This window comes from Solanum dulcamara, chromosome 4, assembly GCF_947179165.1.
Source record: "Solanum dulcamara chromosome 4, daSolDulc1.2, whole genome shotgun sequence".
Taxonomy (NCBI): domain Eukaryota; kingdom Viridiplantae; phylum Streptophyta; class Magnoliopsida; order Solanales; family Solanaceae; genus Solanum; species Solanum dulcamara.
In genome coordinates this window covers 67,216,735-67,236,946 of record NC_077240.1, presented here as the reverse complement: position 1 = coordinate 67,236,946, position 20,212 = coordinate 67,216,735, and the positions used below count along the sequence as shown (strand labels likewise).

Here is a 20,212-nt window from a genome sequence, read left to right as displayed (position 1 = left end):
TATCCAATAGTAACTACAATCGAAAAGGGGGTTAGGAACCGACTGAGCTTACCGACAAACAAAGGGAATAAAGAATATAATTTAAGATAGAACCATTTCCGATTTACTGGTTTTTCAATCAGTTTATGTATCCATTTTGATATGAATCTTCAAATTGCTTTTTGGGTATTGCAGATTCTCCTTGTATCTTTTATTTTATGCACTGTGGACAGTACCTTGAAGGTATTCGACGAAATTCCTCAATGAAATATTGTTTCATTAAATGCTTATCATTTTTGGGTTTTTGGCCCAAAGATTCGTTCAACCCAAGACCTACTACCCACACAACCCAAAGGTCATTGTGAACAGCATCTTGTCAAGCCAACATGAACAATAACTCTAACGTGAATAATAACTCTGAAGTGAACAGTATTCCAATATGAACAGTGTTTTCCGACGGAAACTAGGTTCATTTCAACTAGAGTTGGTACCTCTAGTTTCCATATCTTTCCATATCTATTCTTTGCTCATACAATTATAGTTACATTTTGCTGACTTTAAACCTTTGAATAATTTATTAGTTCATACACATTTTTGTTGCTTTAGATAGTGATGGTAGACTAAGGTCATGTTCTAGCTCAGGAACGGGGATAAGGGTAAGGAGGGGTAAGTGGGTTAAATGAGCGTCTAGACTGAGAGTAGGTTCTTAGAACATTAGGACGTTGACGGGAAAATCCATAGAGCTAGTTAAGATTCTAAAGAAGAGGAAGATTAATATAGATTGTGTACACGAGACCAAATAGGTAGGTTCTAAAGCTAAGGAGGTAGACAGGTATAAGCTTTGGTTCTCTGGTAGATTGAAGTATAGGAATGGGGTAGGCATTTTAGTAGACAGTAATTTAAGGGATCAGGTGGTGGAGAATAGGATAGTCACTAATAGGATAATGTCGATTAAGGTAGTCGTTGAAGGGATCATGTTAAACATTATTAGTGTTTATGAACTGCAAGCGGGCTTAGGCGGGGAGGATAAGAAGCGCTTTTGGAGGATTTGGATGAGTTAGTGGGAGGCATACCGCCTACTAAGAAGCTTTTTGTGGGAGGTAATTGCAATGGGCACATCAGGTCTATTTTGGGAGGGTATGATGATATGCATGGAGGCTTTGGCTTCGAGGACAGAAATGGAGAAGGAGTTTCACTTTCGAATTTTGCAAGAGCTTTTGGGTTGGTGATAGCCAATTCAAGTTTCCCAAAGAAGGTGGACTATTTGGTAACCTTCCGTAGTGCAGTGGCTAAGACTCAGATAGATTTTTTACTCCTTAGGAAGAATGATAAAGGTCTGTGCAAAGACTGTAAGGTCATTTCGATCGACAAACTTATGACCTGATATAAGCTTTTGGTGATGTATTTAGGGATCAAGATGACAAGGAAGAAGAGGGTCGGGAATGACTGACCTAGGATTAGATGGGGGAGTTTGAACATGGCTAGCATCCTAGAGATGGGAGAGAAATTGAAGGATATGGGGGCCTGGGATAGTAGTGGGGATGCGAACACTATGTGGAATAGGATAGCTAGTTGTATTAGGGTTGTAGCATGGGAAGTGTTGGGAGTTGTGCGTAGGATGCGTTGGGGAAGAGCGACCGGTCCTGACAAGATTCTTGAGGAATTTTGGAAGAGCGCGAGCTTGGTAGGTTTGGAGTGGATGACTAGGTTATTTAATGTCATCTTTAAGATAGCAACGATACCTGAAGAATAAAGGTTGAATGTAATGATCCCTCTATACAAAAATAAGGGGGATATATAGAGCTGCAATAACTATAGAGGTATCAAGCTTCTAAGCCATACTATGAAAGTATGGGAAAGAGTAGTAGAGATGAGGTTAGGAGAGGCGTGTCTATTTTAGAGAACTAGTTCGGATTTATGTCGGGACTCTCAACTACAAAAGCCATCTATCTTATGAGAATACTGGTGGAGTAGTATAGGGAGAGGAAGAGGGACTTGCATATAGTATTCATCGATCTAGAAAAGTCTTACGATAAAGTTCCACGAGAGATACTATGGAGATGTTTGGAGGCTAAAGGTATACCTATGGCGTACATTAGAGTGATCAAGGACATGTATGAGGGTGTCAAAACCAGGGTAAGGATAGTAGGAGGGGACTCATAGCACTTCCCAGTTATGATGGAGTTGCATCAAGGATCAGCCCTTAGTCTATTTTTATTTTCCTTGGTGATAGATGGATTGGCACGAAAAATATAAGGTGAGGTGCCATGGTGTATGCTTCTTGTGGACGACATAGTCCTAATCGATGAGACTCATAGGAAAGTTAACGCTAAGCTAGAGGATTGAAGACATACCTTGGAGTCTAAAGGGTTTAATTTGAGTAGGGCCAAGACATAGTACTTAGAGTGCAAGTTCAGTGAGATACCACAGGAGGTTGGCACGGAAATTAGGCTTGGTAACCAAGACATCCAAAAGAAAAGTAATTTCAAGTACCTTGGGTCTATCATGCAAGGCAGCGGAGAGATTGACGATGATGTCACACATTATATTGGGGTAGGGTGGATGAAATGGAGGCTCGCTTATGGTGTGCTATATGATAAGAATGTGCCACCACAACTTAAGGAAAAGTTCTATAAAGTGGTTGTTAGACTGGCTATATTATATGGGGCGGAGTATTAGCCAGTTAAGGTCTCTCACATTTAAAAGATGAAAGTAGACGAGATGAGAATATTGATATGGATGTGTGGTAATACCAAGAGTGACAAGATTACAAATTAGTCTATTTGGAACAAGGTAGGAGTGGCCTCAATGGAAGACAAGATGCGGGAAATGCAACTGAGATGGTTTGGGCTTGTAAAAAGGAGAGACACAGATGCCCCAGTGCGGAGGTGTGAGAGGTTGGCCATGGATGGTTTCAGAATAAGTATGGGTAGGATGAAGAAATATTAGAGAGAGGTGATTAGATAGGAGATGGCCCAGTTACAACTTACCAAGGATGGATGTGTGGGAATATCAAGAGTGACAGGATTAGAAATTAGGCTATTTGGGACAAGGTAGAAGTGGCCTCGGTGGAAGACAAGATGTGGAAAATGCAACTGAGATGGTTTGGGCTTGTAAAGAGGAGAGACACAGATGCCCCAGTGCGGAGGTGTGAGAGGTTGGCCATGAATGGTTTCAGAAGAGGTATGGGTAGGCCGAAGAAATATTGGAGAGAGGTGATTAGATAGGAGATAGCGTAGTTACAGCTTACCAAGGACATGACCTTAGATAGGAGGGTGTGGAGGACCCATATTAGGGTAGAAGGTTAGTACATAGTCTCGTTATTCTTCCGTATTAGTAAGCGCATTAGCGCACTATAATTTCTTGTTCTCTGACTTCTGTTATTATCTTTCTATTATTTTTTGTACTTTGATTACTCTATTTTACCTGTGTCACTTTCGTTATTTGCGTTATTCATTATTTGCTTACCCATAACACTTTGAACTTCTTAGCCTTATCTGACATCTTTTTATGCTTCTTTTAAGCCGAGAATCTCTCGGAAACAGCTGTCCTACCTTAGAAGCAGTAAGGTCTGCGTACACTTTACCCTCTCCAGATCCCACATTATGGGATTTAACTGGATTGTTGTTGTTTGATGTATTACCAAAAATGGACCCCAACAACCCAAAAACAATTAGTGCATTCTTACATTGTAGTCCCAAACCCAATACCCTTTCCGGCCAAATATAAAAAACAAAAACCCTCAGATAGGATTTCCTAACTGAGTCTCTCATCTCCTTCCTCTTACTATGTTGCCTTTGAGAGAGCTTGTGAAATGCCATCTTTGAAAACTTCTGCTTTGGGTGATAATCCTGGATCTGGCTATTCTCTTTAGTTGTGGCTCGCAAAGGTATCTTCTTTAACTTTCTCCTTTCATTTTGTGGCCTTCCCCTTATCATTTTCTCCATCTTTTCAATGGTGTTCTCAGATAGGAAATTGGGGTCCTTAGGATCTTTTGAAAAGCTGAGTCATGTGTCTGAGAGCCAGTTGTCGTGTTTTACTTCTTAATCTGACTCTACTGCCCCTAACTTTTGGTGATGACTCAGTTTGTAAGCTCACATATCTAAGTCTAGTTAGCTTAGTTAGTCTCATATCGGTGTAACCCTTTTGATGATACATACTGATTTTGCAAATACCCCTGCTGTGAGACTCCTCTCTACGCTGTAAAAATCTATGCGACCGTTACATTTGAACTATTTATTTTCCTTTCTTTTATTCTTAGTGAATAGACCTGTGCTTTTTCCATATTTAGATTTCCTTTGCATACTACTCGTAGATTTCTAAAGTGATGAACTTGTATAAATTCCTGCCTCTCTAGTTCTAGGTTAGCTAATTGATTAGCCTCTCTAGAAGTATCTTTGATTTGAACTTGTAGTGTAGTCATTATCCTCTGAATCTCCTCTATGTGTACCGCCAGACTCCATGGAATTCTCCATTCTTTCAGTATCATCTTCATGAGACTCAGAGAGTATGTTTCTATAATGACATCTAAACTCACACATTTGACAATGTATCATACCTTTCAGAATAGCAATTGCTTCAGCCTCCATATTGGCAGTTGTTCCTATTGCCTTAGCTTCTACAAATAGCATATCTCTATTTGTGCCCCTTATACAAAGTCCATATCAGCTTTCTCCAGGATTACCTTTACTAGCATCATCAGTATTACATTTCACCCATCCAAACTGAGGAAAACTCCACTTTATAGCTAGATGATGTAATTTAGGCTTATATCCCTGTAGGACTTTAACCATCCCTGACCATCCTTTAAAAGATCTATCCAACGCAACTTTCCTTTAATCACCTTATTCCCACTGTCTTGATAGTTTTCTATCATTCTATGGTTGGTGACCTCTTTATCATGTCTCCTTGTATTTCTTTTTTTCCACAGTTCCGACATCACAATTGATGGAATTGCCTTGTATACTCAAATGAGCTTTGCGGGGACCTGAGCCTTCCATCATCTTTCAATTAGGATTGGTAAATTGGCTCTCTCCATATTGATACCTACACAAGTATCAAAGAATCTCCATGTGGGCTATAGGAGCAGTTAGTAGTAAATGAGATATAGTATCATGTGCATAATTCTCACAACAGTAGCATCTTGATGCTAAAGAGATCCTCATCTTCTTTAGATTATCCTCTATAGTAATCCTACCCTTCCATGCTCTCCATTAAAAAAAACTCAATTTAAAAGGAATCCCAGACACCCAAATATTGCACAGCCAACTCTGTTCTTCTCACCACACCATTGGCAGACTGGACTGCAAAAGCTCCAGAAGTGCCTGCCATCCACCATGCTTTGTCATTTTCCCCTTCAATTAGCATGGGTTTAATGTATCTATTATATGATCTGTCATCTCCCAAAAATTAATCCTAGAAGCTTTTCTTTATCCCATTCCCCATTGACAATGAGGCCTTTAATCTCTAAACTTTCATCTATATTGTTGGTCTCCTCTGTGAAAAATAGTGCACCTTATTTTGTCCAATTATCATACCAGAAGCTTGAGTTTCCTGCTTTGAGCTGCCTCCAGATATCATGTTCCACTTCTTCTCTAACCAATAACATTTTTATCCACACATAGGGTGTCCCTTTACTATTTACCACTGAAGGATGCTTCTTTTTGCAATATTTATTTCACATAAAAGTGCTCCATAATAATGAAATTGAAATCCTGAAATTTCATCAATAACTTTGCAAATAGAGCCTTTGAGAATCATGTAAGGATATAAATCTTATACCTCCTTCAACATAAGGATAGCATAAATCTTCTTAAGAAACCCAATGTTTTCCTCTATCTCTCCCAATCTTACCCCAGAAGAAATTTGCAAAAATCTAATGTACCTGATCTAATACTTTATTTGGTGGGTTCATAGCTGACAATAAGTATACAGGCACAGATTGTAGAACATGACTTATCAGAACCATTTTACCACCAAAGGAAAGGAATTTGTTCTACCAACTCATAATTCTTCTTGTCACCTTTCTTAGTAGATCTTCAAAATATGTTTTATTCTTCCTTTCATAAAAAAATGGACATCCTAAATATGTAAATGGAAAACTCTCCATTTTAATACTTGTCAATCTCCTCAGTCTGATTCCTACAGCAATAGCAGTGTTCTCATGAAGGTAGAAAAAACTCTTATCTCTATTAATCAACTACCCTGAGATTAATTCATAGTTCCTTAGCACACTCATCATTTTTTTACTATTTATCTGTCACCTTATGAGAACAATGTTGTGTCATCTAGATAAGAGAGGTGATTGATTATTGGACTCCATTTGGGCATCACATACCCTTTAAAATTGACATCTTCCAACAAATTATTGAGACCCTTGTATATCACTTGTGCAGCAATTATAAACAGTGTAGGTGATAGTGGATCTCCTTGTTTTATTTCTCTTGATAAGGAGAAAAAACCATGGGACTTTCCATTAACTAGTACTGACTATCAGTTACTTGAGATTAATCTCCAAATCATGTCAATGATAGCCTCGCAGAACCCAAACCTCCTTAATACCTTTTTCAAATAAATTCAAGAAACTCTATGATAAGCGTTTGCCATGTCATGTTTCACCACCACATTATGATTTTTTTTCTTAGATTTATATTTTTAATAATCTCTTGTGCCAAAGAACATTCTCTATTATACTTCTCCCTTTGATAAATCCTGACTAATTCTCTGAAATAATCATAGGCAGCATCCCAGCTATTCTGCCATGGAGGACCCTAGATATAATTTTGTTCCCAAAAGTACTTAGACTAATTGGTCTCAAATCTACAAAGGAACTAACATGTTCCTTCTTAGGTATGAGAACCAAATTAGTATGAGTGATATACTTTGGCATCTCTTTTCCACAAAAAATTCCTCTGACCACCTGTGTTATATCATCTCAAATAATTTTCCAACAATTTTTGAAGAATGTCCTTATAAACCATCTGGACCACTTGTGCTATCTCCATTCAGATCAAAAACTGCCTTTTTCACTTCCTCCTTAGTAGGCAATTCAGTCATTTTTTCATTTTATGCATCAGAAACCAACCTAAAGATATGATTTAGCATCCTGTTCTCTACATTATATGAGGTTTCCCTGAAATGTTCTTCATATTAATGAATAGCTTCAGCTCTAATATTGTCAGTACCATTAATAAGATCTTATTGACCTATTCTGATCTCCTGAATGTTAAGTTTCTTTCTTCTCCCCCTCACATATGAATGAAAGAGCTTTGTATTCTTTCCACCATCCTCAAACCAGTTCATACCTATTTTCTAGCCTCCAATATTCCTCCTCTATATGTAGATACCTTCTTAATTCAACTTCTTCTTTCTTCAGTAAAGCTCTATTCATTTCTGTAGGCATCATTTTAAATTGTATCTCATGTACTTTAATTACATCGTCCAGGTTGGAAATCTATTGAAAGATATTTCCAGACACTTCCTTGGTCCATTTAGCCAAGGCACCTTTGACCCTTTTTAACTTTACCTTAAGAATCAAGAATGGACATCCAATGAAATCCACCTTTCAACTGTCCTTCACCACTTTATAGAACTCTTTATGCTTTGTCTAAAAATTGAGGAACTTGAAAGGCTTAACTGTTATCTCTTCCTCTGTATTATATAGAACATAGAGTGAAGCATAATCTGATACCCTTCTTATTAAATGTTGGACCTCACTTGATGGAATCAAGTTGAAAAGAGCCTGATTTCCAAGTACCCTATCCAACCTTTAAGAAATGCACTTCCCCTCTCTCCTTCCATTCCATCAAGTATATTTACTTCCTGAAGTCTTTAATTCTTCCAACTCATAATTTTTGATGCATTGGGAAAATTCAGTAGCTTCACCCTGTAAAAATAGCAAACCTCCATGTTTTTCATCTTTATTCAACACAACATTGAAGTCACCACCAATCATCCATGGATATTGACATTCTTGAGCTATATTCTCTAATTCCTTCATAATTCTAGTCTTTCAAGGGCACTACATCTTGCATAAATAGTTGTTACCAATACCTCCATATTGCTTTGTTTTAATTGAATTGAAACTTGTTGTAGACTATCACTTATTATTTGTCCCTTCCACTTCTCATCCCAAAATAACCAGATCTTGGCTGAACAATTACAATAAGCATGTTGCATTCCCAATTTATCTCTAAATTGATGCAACTCTTGTGGATCCTGAAAATATTCCATGAGAGTTATCAGTGAATAGTGATGTCTCCTATTTAGATCAATTAATCTCTCAAAAGAATTTTGAGTTTTAACTTATTTTATGTTCTAGAATATAATTTTGTCAATCATTGATTACTAATTAAGTCCCTATCCCTATTGTTCAAACTTGTAGAGGTAGACTTGCATGATTTCTTTTCATACCACTCATCATTCTTGCTATTTTTCTAGGAGATAAGTCCCGTCCTCTTGCAACACTATTAATATTTTCTATCATGTTGTCATCTTTTTTTGTGTCTCTCAACTCCTCCTTCTGCTCCACTGTTATTTCTTGTAGGTCCAGGGTTGATTTTGTTAACAAAAGACTATTGTCTGACTGTAGATCATCTATCTCATCCCTACCCCTACTATTCAGGGCTTCAATTCCATTCTGAGTAGTTCCACTGCTTGATTGAGCCTTTTTATTTATGCTTCCTTCATCCTTCATATTAGGATCTTGCTTTGGACTATTTTCTTTGTTAGAATTATCTTCCACTTCAATAGGTACCTCATTACTCTTTTCGGTTCTCAAGCTTTTCTTATATTTTCCAAATAATTCCTCACACCTTTGCTTTAATGAGCTGGTTTGTGCCTACTTATCATTTCCTTTTTTCTCTTTTTCATTTAGAGTCAAATTGATTAACTGTCTCAACCACCCTAGTATTTTGATGTTGTTGTTTCTTATTCCACACCTGCTTCAGTTTCTCCCAAATGTGATTCCTCTATTATCTATATCCCTTTTTTTTGTTCCCTAAACTGCTCCTCCTTCCTTTGATTGTCTCCCTTTTGATCATGTGAAGGCTTTAGAGTGTTATTTCCCATTTCGTTCCTTTTTTCTCCATCACCATATTTTTCCCCTGCCTGTCATGACCCTTGGATTACTCCAACATGTTTCCCTTCTCTCTTTGTGGATGCAACTCTGGATATATGATATAACATTCTTTCTCATTATGATCTTGTATTATGCAATTTGTACAATACTTAGTGACATGATCATATTTTATTCTTACCCATTTTCCACATATCTCTCCTGATTGCTTTCTAAGCCTTAAATTTATTCTTTTTGGGAACTCACTCAGCAAGTCCACTTCTACTTTTACCTTGGTCCTTGGTCTTATTTGATTTTGAGTAGCAAGATCCACTTGAAGCGGCTTGCTTATAGCTGCTACTAGTGAGAACATTGATACCTTCCCAAAGAAGTTGGGAAGCAAAGATGGGAAAGAGATCCAAGCAATCGTTGTAGTTGTCTCCTCCTCAAGGTCAAAAAAAAGAATTCCATTTAAGAGTTCTCATTGGAAAAGTCCAATTTCGATGTGTAATATAGTACGATGATTTCGAAAAAATATTGACATAGTCTTCTAAAGATGATGCCTTTATAAGCACATGTCTGTTACTCAGCAAATCAATGTTGCATTCACCTTTTAATTCACACTGTTTTAGAATTAATCATCTAATATCTTGGATGTCTGGCCATCCATGAGAAAACTTTCCAATGACAGCATACTACAAGTTATCATTCAGTATCATTTGATCTACCTCTTTTTCTTCCCATATTACGCGTGGTTCTCCATGCAAATAAGTAATAGGTTTCAATGGCAAATGTTTCTTCCTAACTAGTGGGGGTCTAGGGTCTAAGGATGGATGCAAAATTCATGTTAGAAGCTTTTTCCGATATGGGTATTATCTGATCAATCCCAGTGGGGGTTGATCCGGCGACGTGGTGGCCATCCCACCAGAAAAATAGGCAAAATTAGGTTTTTGGTAGTGGCGGCGGGCTAGGGCACTTAAGATATATTTCAAGTTTCAAGATTACAATCAAATTTATTTAAAAGATTGGTGTTTTCCTTCAAACGAATGCTACCAAAACATTATACTTTCTTTTATTTAAGAAATTTTGTGGAGCAGAGAATATTCAACTAGTAGGAGCATATTCCTTTGGTTCCTGGTGAATGTTAGTAACCAAACGCTATTGTATTGTCGAATATCGATTGAAACTTATTTCTAAATCATAAGAAGATTCTTGAAATATACATACCTGATTTTATGCATAGAATATTCTTGATTGCAGTAATTATCATTTTTTTCCTTCTCGATTCTCATAATGAGATCAACCAGAACATGAGTTGAAGAAAAACTATAACTTAATCTCAATTGGCTAGAGTGTCATGTTGATAACGCATTTTAAAATATAAGTAATATAGAACAAGATTTATAGACAAATATATGAAGAGTAGAATGTAGAGATTATCTTATTCATGTCTTCAAGTGTCTATTACAATAGGGAATGACAAACCTATTTATAGGTTGAGAAATCACTCCAAAAGTCATTATATTAAATGCTCAAATTAATGGATACATACTTATCCAAAATGATTCATAGAACCTAGGGAATATGTATGCATGAATATAAGAAGTTTATGTATTAACTAAATGGGCAATCCACATATTTAATGTATTTATAACATTGGTTTCATATTTTTTAGTATTTTAATAATAATAATAATAAATATATATATATATATATATATATATATATATATATATATATATATATATGTGTGTGTGTGTGTAATTATATACTTTGGTATGGTATTCGGTATTTTTATATGTTATTTCTAAATATCAAATATCGGATCGAATACCAAAACTGTTTAAAATGTATACCATATGCCATACCAAATAACATAATACCAAAACTACGGTATCAAAACTTCTGGAATGGTATGGTAATTCGATATATACGATACCTTGCCCACCCCTAATGAGACAAGTTTAGTCAATACCTTTTCGAATGCCCTAACTAATCATTGGTCTGATCAGCGTTGATCAATTCAACGATTGATTGTGATCCTCTCTACACTTACTTGGTGTTTAGTCAAATAGTCTTCGCTTACAGCATATTATTACCAATACAAAAAGTATATACACGAATGAGGAAAATGGGTAATGCCTAGCATCCTCATTTGTAAGTTGGAGGTGGACACACCAAATCTTCATTAAAAGATGAATCATTGGTGGTATTAATTAATTTGACTGTACGAGGTGTCTTTCACTTTGTAATTTGATTGATATATCTAAATAAAGTTTCACCAAATTTAGATAAGTAATTAATTTAGTATATATTGGAGACGAGAATTTTTTACAGGATTGTTCTAAAACAGGAGAGTTTGGTTCAAATTCGTTATATTAAATATTGGAATATGTGTTAACACGAGTTCAAATACATGTTATTTTTTTTGTTCTAATTTATATGACATTAGTGAAATTTGGAGAGTCAATCAAATTCTTATATATTTTTAGAAATATTTAAAGTTTTTAATTATTGCGATTTAAAGTAATTTTTACATCATTTTCAATTAATATGTATTACTCTCTCTGTCCCAATTTATGTTGCACAAATGAAATATGGAGAGCAAACCAAATTTTGTATATGATTTATTTTAAATTGTTAATTATTATAATCTATAGTACTTTTTAAGTAATTTTAAAATAATATATGTTATTCTACTTGTCCCAATTTATGTGGCATGGATAGAATTCGGAGACTCAACCAATTTTTAAATATATTTTATGTTGTTAATTATTGTGATTTATAATACTTTTTACGTAATTTTTAAATATATAACTAAATATTTAAGTTGTTAATTATTGTAATTTATAATATTTTTAAACGTAATTTTTAAATATATAACATAAAAAAAATTAAAACAGAGAAAATAATAAAGTAGGTCCAACACTTTTAGCAAGGAAAAGAAAATAATGAAGTGGGTCCAACACTTTTGGCAAGGAAAGAATAGTTGGCTATAAGCACATAGCTCAAACACACATATTGGTCAAGAATTATGTATCATAGCCTCTTATATATATAGGAGAATATTATCTTGAAACGTAAATATTTCTGTTATAATTGCAAACATTAAAATTATATTGGATTAAAATTTATAAATTAATTTAGACTATATTAAATTCAAGAAAATAGTCTAAAAAGTGTGGCAATCCAAGTCAAATTAAATAAGCCACTAAAATCATGCGATGTGCCAAAGTTAGATTGCAATCCAAGATAAATTAAATAAGCAATTAAAATCATGACACATGTCAAAGTTATGTGGCAATTCAAGTCAAATTAAATAAGCCACTAAAATCATGTCACATGTCAAATTTATGTGTCAATCCAAGTTAAATTAAATAAGCCACTAGAATAATATCACGTGTATATGTGATATGTTATGACCAATCAAATTGAAGCTTTTCACCAAAGGCATCTGATTGGTCAGTTCAAACCGACCAATCAAATCGCACAAGCATACCACTCCCTACAACTATAAATAGGGTCCTCATTATTCTCAGAAAGGGAGGGGTTTTGAAGAACAAGAAGCAAGAAGAGAGCACGTGGATCAAAGACCGTAAATTCTCTATAAAGCTACAAAGTTCAAGTAATTAAATTCAAGTTCAAGTTCAAGATCAAGAATGAAGGCAAATATCAAAAAGTTCGATATCAAGTTACTTGTTCATATTTATTATTCATCATAATCGTACAAGTGTTTGTGATGAATAATTCAAATCCAAATTTAAAGACGAAGATTCAAGATCAAGCTATTCAAGCCCTTGATTCTAAATCAAATTCAAGTTCAACATATTTCATATTATTTGAAGAATCAGAGGATTATATTTTGAAATTAAATATTACATTTTGTTACTCCAATTTTCCAGTCTTGATTATTTATTTTTCTCGGCTCAAAAATTTATTGTTTATAAATTTTGGCACGCCTAGTGAGACAATCTCTACCTCTCATCTCTTTACATCAATCATCAAGCTTCAAGAATACTTAAATGACATCTAAGAAGTTTGACTCCAGGACTACTGTTGCTAAGGCTACTGATTCCAAGTTTTCCTCTGAGGTGGAGAACATACTGGATGCTACTATGGGAAGTTTGGGACCCATCACTAGGAACAAAGAAAACTTGCTAGGACAATAAGAACTTCTAGTGTCGTCCGCATTAGTTCTTATTTTTGATCTTCCATCTTCAAAGGAGGCAAGATTCTTTCCGAATGAATTGAAAGAAGGAGAGAATATAGCTAATATTATTAAAAAGATGTTGGCTCGACTTAGTCTTTTTAACACAAGGAATTGCACTATTCAAGATTAAGATAATGTCTTGATCACGAGATCTGCCCCAGTCACTCCACATAACTTTATTTCAAATAAATTTTAGTTTGAGGAAAACTTCGTGCTTTAATCCGTCATCCATAATAGTCATCCAAGCGATGATGACTAACGCCTCAACTGTTGAAGAACAACTGGCGAGTTTGACAAAAGCAATTGAAGGTCTAACAAAATATGTGCAAGATCAGGATAATCGAATTGTCAAGTTGATGGACAGAGTTGAAAATTTTATGGAGGGAGACTCAAGTCATGCACCTGGAAAACGTACCATGATACAAAAAAGGGAGATTCAGTTACAAAGCAAATAAATGTGGGTGATGAGCTACAAGTATCCGCTGAAGGAGAAATTCCCATTCATCAACTGAATAACTTCATTATTGGAACTATCAAAGATAAGTATGACTTATCTTCAAAGTCATTATTTACGTATGCAAAGCCATACACTTCAAGAATTGATTTTTTGAAGATGCCTGCAGGTTATCAACCTCCAAAATTTCAATAATTTGACAAAAAGGGAAATCCAAAGAAATACATTGCCCATTTTGTTGAAACTTGCAATAATGCTGGAATATATGAAGATTATCTAGTCAAACAATTTGTGCGCTCCTTACAAGGAAATGCCTTTGACTGGTATACAGATCTCGAGATTGGCTCTATTGATAGTTGGGAACAACATGAGCATAAATTTCTCAATCGTTTCTATAGCACAAGGCGTACTGTGAGCATGGTTGAACTCACAAATACACATCAATAGGAAGATGAACATATCATCAAGTTCATCAACCGATGGAGAATGCAAGCCTCAATTGTAAGGATAGGCTTAGTGAAACTTCTGGAATAGAAATGTGTATTCAAGGAATGCGTTAGGGACTTTGTTATATCCTATAGGGTATTAAACCCAAATCATTTGATGAACTAGCCACACGTTCTCATGATATGAAGTTGAGCATATCTGCAAGCGGAATTGAAAAACCACTTATTTATGAGCCTCGTAAGGAAAAAGACAAAATGGAGGTAAAGAAGGGAGAAAAATCGGCACCTAAGTTTGAAAATAAGGAGTTGATGAATGTTAATGTTGTACCTTTGAAAGTGACTACAAATCTAAGCAAGAATCAAAGGGTAAAGACCACGACTTTTCAGAATAATACTGGTAGAAATCTGATGTCACGCTCCGAGAGGGTACCCTAGACGTGACCGGCACTCAGGAACCATTTCTGTCTCCCGAGCGAACCACATAGCTCGATCACACATCCGTTCATTCATTCATTCAGCGGAAAGTTTAAAAATAAAGAATAATTTAGCGGGCAACTCAAATCACCCATCCAACTCAAAGAATAAAGGCCATGGGCCAACAAATCAACTAAAATATTTGTCATTAAAAATAGTTTGTCAAGAATAACTCAATGAAAGAAATACTCAATCGACCCATCACTATCTACTCTATGAAGCCTCTATCAGTACTATCTAATTGGTGCCAATGACATGTTCATGGCTACCTCAAATCAAATGACAAGGGCTAACTCGATGCAAGAATAACATAAGCGGCTTCCTCCAAATGTAGGGGAGGACTCACCAATATGCTGAATGCGAATAGATCCCCAATGATGCTCCTATTGACGATCTCTTAAACCTGTCTCTGCATCATGAAACGATGCAGGTCCAAATAGACGTCAGTACATGGAATGTACGAGTATGTAATATGGCAGAATGAAACATACCTCAAGAAAGAATAACATCGGATCAACTATCTTGAATCAGAAAGGTAGGAGAGACTCACATAAGAAATCATAAGTCTAAAGTAAGAATACATTTCTAGACAAAGACCAATCACACATCATATAATCTAATCCAATCATACACAATACAGTTCAATCAAATCATATATCATCCGATTCAATCCAATCGTATACAATCGGTTTAACCCGGTCATATACGATCCGATCCAATCTATTCATATAACCTTCCATTCAACCCAATCAACATATCATCTAATCCAATCCAGTCCAATCGCACACTATCAAATCACAATTCATCTAATCCAATCCGATCAATGCAATCAACTCACAATCAACTCAAAGGGGCTCAACTCAATAAATATGCAAATTAAGTTATGCAATGTCTTACAATTCAACTCAATCATCTACAATCACAATCAAACCAATCAGATCAAGCACAATCCATTCAATTAGGAGTCTCTCTAACCGACAACCATCACTATATGAGCGAGTGATAGTACAACAAGCCGACGTTGTTGCGTCCGTTCATACCTTGCCAGAGTATGAACGCATCAACCAATCATGGATCCAATCCAACCGAGTCCTATAATGTCAGGAAAAACATTTTGGGGGAAGCATCCGACTTTAACGGTTCAATCCCCTCCTATGTTTGGCGATGTAGTTATTGGATTTGAGTATGGACTTTACTCTTACCTAATTCGGTGATCGATACTCCTCCCAAGACTTAATATGCTCATATCTATCAAGTGAGTAACATACTCAAAATACTCATTTAGTCTCATCGGACTCTTTCAAATCAACTCATTTAGTCTCATTGGACTCTTTTCAAAACTTAATCAAATCTGGCCTCATTGGACCTTCTTTCAAATCGACTCATCTCAAATCATCAAACTCTTCTCTTTAAATTGATACCATCTCAACTCAATGGATGTAGAAAATATTATATGCATTTAAAATATAATTCCAACTCCTCAACTCTACCTCAAAATAGACATTTTTATGTAAAAGTGTTCAAACTCATTTATACTCAAAATACTCATATTCAAAATAATTAAAAGACTTTTCAAACTCAACTCATTCTTAAACTCTTTTTAAATCAGAGATGAAATTAATAATTCTTTAGAATCAAAATAGTGTGTAAATAGTTTATGCAAAAAGGTTCATAAATAATTTAGTTAAAGCTCCTCCTCAAAAGATCATTTATTTTCAAAATATTCCTAAGACTCCAATCAACTCAAATTATGCACATCACATACCACAAAATCGCATTAGACTCCAATCCACTTCATCACACAACATGCTCATCAACATAACCTCTCCATTCACATCATCGTCAAATACCATTATTCACATCATCATCACATCATCATCATCATCAAACATCATCATCATATCATTGTTAAATATCATCATCACATCAATCGTCAAACATCTACTCCAAAATCCTTATTTTAGTCCTATGTTCAATTTATGGAAGCAAAAGGACATTCTTAACTATCCAATTCATTCTTTTCATTCCAATCAATACACATATACACAAAACCATCCATCTCAACTCAAGACAAATTATGACCAAAGAAACCTCATCTTGGGTTCATGTGAATGAAACATGAATCCATACTCTCAACAAAACTCAACTCAAGAATATCATCAACATCTATAAATCTATATACAAGGATACATTTGTAGTTAATAATATGAAAAATAACTATTTAGTAACTCAAGTCATTAAAATCACCAATCAACCATTTGTATCTAAAAGCATTCCATAGTTTAGGGAAAACTTTCAAGAAAATCTTTCTAGAAGGTGCAACTCTTTCACAACTCCTAACCAACACATCTATGGGCATATGGAAGAACTCAATCCATATTTTAGGTTAGCCTTACATATCTTGTTTGAAGACTTTGAAGAAAACCTTGATGTTGGGTCTTCAATGGGGAACTCAAATCTTGAAGCTCTTGGAACTCTCCTTGTTGGAAATGGAGAAGAAGAAAGAGAGAGAGAGAGAGGAACTCCTAGGGCTTTTTTTAGAGAGAGAGTGAGGGATTGAAAAATGATTCCAAAATGTGCTAAGGATGATACATATATAATTTGGGGGAATTCCCAAATTACCCCTTTTCAAAAGTTCTGAAAAATAGACAAAAATGCTCCTAGCGCGATAGTGGCGCATCGCGCCATTGCAGCGCCTGGCTGATTATGCCTAAAACCTTCACATCTCGTAGTGGCGCGCCACGCCAAGGACCAAACTACTGAGGCACATTCTTGGCGCGATAGTGGCGCATCGCGCCCTTACAGCGCCAAGGCCAATATTTCCTGGGTTCTGGAAATTGGCTTGAAAATCCCTGCACACCTTTTAGTGGCGCATCACACCAAGGACCAAACTACTGAGGCACATTCTTGGTGCAATAGTGGCGCATCGCTCCCTTACAGCGCCAAGGCTATTTCCCCAGCAGTTATAACCCAGGCCCAAAAATGAAATTCCTGCCGTGCTAGTTCGTCTTAGAATCGTCATATCTTTTGACTCCAAACTCCAAAATGTACATTCTTGGTGGATTTGGAAAGAAGACTCGATGACCTTTAATTCAATAGGTCGTGGGCCACCCAGATCGTCATATTTCAAAAGATAGGTTCATTAGAAGTCAACCCCTCATGTGAACTCCTCCTCAAACTTAGCCCCGATGAATCTTTTGGATTGATTTGGTCCTAGGGGTCCTTCATGACCCCACATCACCTGTAACGCTGCTAAATTTCTCAATGACTCATCTTACTCATGCAAATGCTCCACAATACTCGAGTTCGATCCTACCCGAATACAAAAAAGGTCCGAATCTTAGGGAAAAATTTTGAGGGGTGTCATAGCTAACTTTGAAGGAAATACAGGCAAAAGAGTATCTGTTCTTGGACTCAGATGTTCCATCAATTTTTGAAGAGCTTCTGGCATTAAAACTCTTTGAGCTACCTGAAATAAAGTGTCTAGATGAGGCTGGGAGGACTAATGATCCAAATTACTGCAAATATCATCTTTGATGGGCCATCCTATTGAAAAGTGTTTTATCTTTAAGGAAAAGATCATGGACTTAGCCCGTGAAGGAAAGATATTACTTGATTACGAGAAGAAGAGTTCAAATCAAATCTCTATCACTTTTGGTTCACTCGATCACATAGTTTTTTGCAACTTTGTCGAAATATATAATGATGGTAATGTCCTAGCCACATCACCACCAAAAATAATTAAATTTGGTGACTTCAAACCGATAGATGTTAACACATCATCACTCGTTCCTTTGATGAATAAAGTAATAGGATAAGATAAACCTCTAAAGGAAAATCAATCTTGCGGTGCTTATACTGATGATCAAAGATGGATTTTAATGACACGATGAAGAAGTTGTAAAACGAGCTTGCAAAGAGAGGCGAGTAAGCAAGTGACAAGAGCAAAGATAAAAAAACTACCTAAAACTCAAAGAGTAAAGAAAAATGTGAAGAAGTCAAGAATTGGGGGGAATTACTATCAAAAGCAACGTTCTCCTGTGACATTAGAGGAATTTTTGCCAAGTTGGTTCCGTGAAAAGATTTCTTGTTGTGACACCAAGGCCTTGTGTTATAACATTGATAAAGAATAGACAACGGGAGAAGACTCATCGCCATCATTACTTCCATCACATGAAGACCCTATCAAGTCTCACTCTGAAGAAGTGGACACTTGTGATGCGAAGTTTACATTCACTAATGATGATCTTTTATTGGGTGAAGTGTTGCATAATCATTTTTTATATATGGTAAATTTTGTGCGTGGACATAAAGTAAATAGGATCATGGTGGATGATGGATCTGGGGTCAATATTCTTCCTATTCGCACTGCGAAGGAACTTGGAATCCCAATAAATGAACTTTCTGAAAGTCGTCTGATGATTTAGGGATTTAACCAAGGAGGCAGCAAGCCATTGGCGCTGTCAAATTAGATATAATGATGGGAGATATGAGTTCGAGTACATGGATGCATGTTATTAACTCAAAGACCTCATATAATATCTTGTTAGGAAGGCCATGGATACATGACAACAAAGTGGTACCATCCACCTACCATCAATATTTCAAATACTTTGAAGATGGGGTTCAAAAGAAGGTAGTTGGTGATGATGAACCTTTCACCGAGACAAAAGCGCACTTTGCTGATTCAAAATTCTACTTAAAGAATCATGTCTCAAAAAAAGTCAAAGTTGATAACGTGATACCAATCAGAAAGGCTGATATCACAAAAAAGGTTGATGTAGCACCTGATAATATGATGGTCATGATTGAAAAGAATAAAATGCTTTCAGATATTAGTAAAGTACCTAAGACAAGTGAGGCTTCTTCAAGAAAGAGAGTGATTCCTATTTCTCACTGTCTCAAAGACAAACAAGGTCAAGATCCCACCCTCTGAGTTGTAGAGTAGCAAGTTGACATTTCCTATCAAGCAAATTGATGCAATCAAATCACCTTTAAAAATAATAAAAGGATTTGTCAGACCATCAAATCATGATTCATATGAATCACTTTATAAAAAGCGTACAAATGAGGGTTTTGACCCAAATACATATAAGTTGTTGGTGAAAGCAGGGTACAATCCCAATGAAACTTTTAAAGTAGGGAAACTTCCAAATAAAGTTATTGAAAAGGCAAATCATGGCCTAAATCTAACTCAAAGAATAATGATAGAGAGAGGGTATGCTGTCAAGCAATCGCGCGAAGGCTTGGGTTATAAATAACTACTACCAGTTCGAATCTCTATAAAAAGGATGAGCATCAACTACAGTACCCCTTTGGAAGAACCTATGATGCTCAAAAGAAGCCTTATGTGTTTGATCGACTTAATGGAATGACTCCTAATGTTTCTGCATTTGATCGCTTATCAAATAAACCCCAAAAACTTTAGTCTTTGATCATTTGGGACCAATGAACAAGCGCTAAGGAAATTATAGAACAATGGAAGAATGGGTACATGCTCGAGAGCATAATTCACCCAAGAATTGCCCCAGTTTGATTTCTTCTAGAATGAGGCGAGAAACAAAACTTGTAGTTTCATGTGGAAATATCCTGAG

The 20,212-nt window shown here is 35.9% G+C and overlaps 1 protein-coding gene across 2 annotated transcripts in view; it reads left to right on the top strand.

The window, feature by feature from the left end:
• Positions 1–3,726: 3,726 nt before the first annotated feature.
• LOC129887508 (G-type lectin S-receptor-like serine/threonine-protein kinase LECRK3) overlaps positions 3,727–20,212 on the top strand; it is a 31,013-nt gene continuing 14,527 nt past the window's right edge. For both annotated transcript variants that reach the window (XM_055962624.1, XM_055962623.1), the window contains exon 1: positions 3,727–3,868. The gene's annotated coding sequence lies outside the window, so the exon portion shown is untranslated. The remainder of the gene's footprint in view (positions 3,869–20,212) is intronic.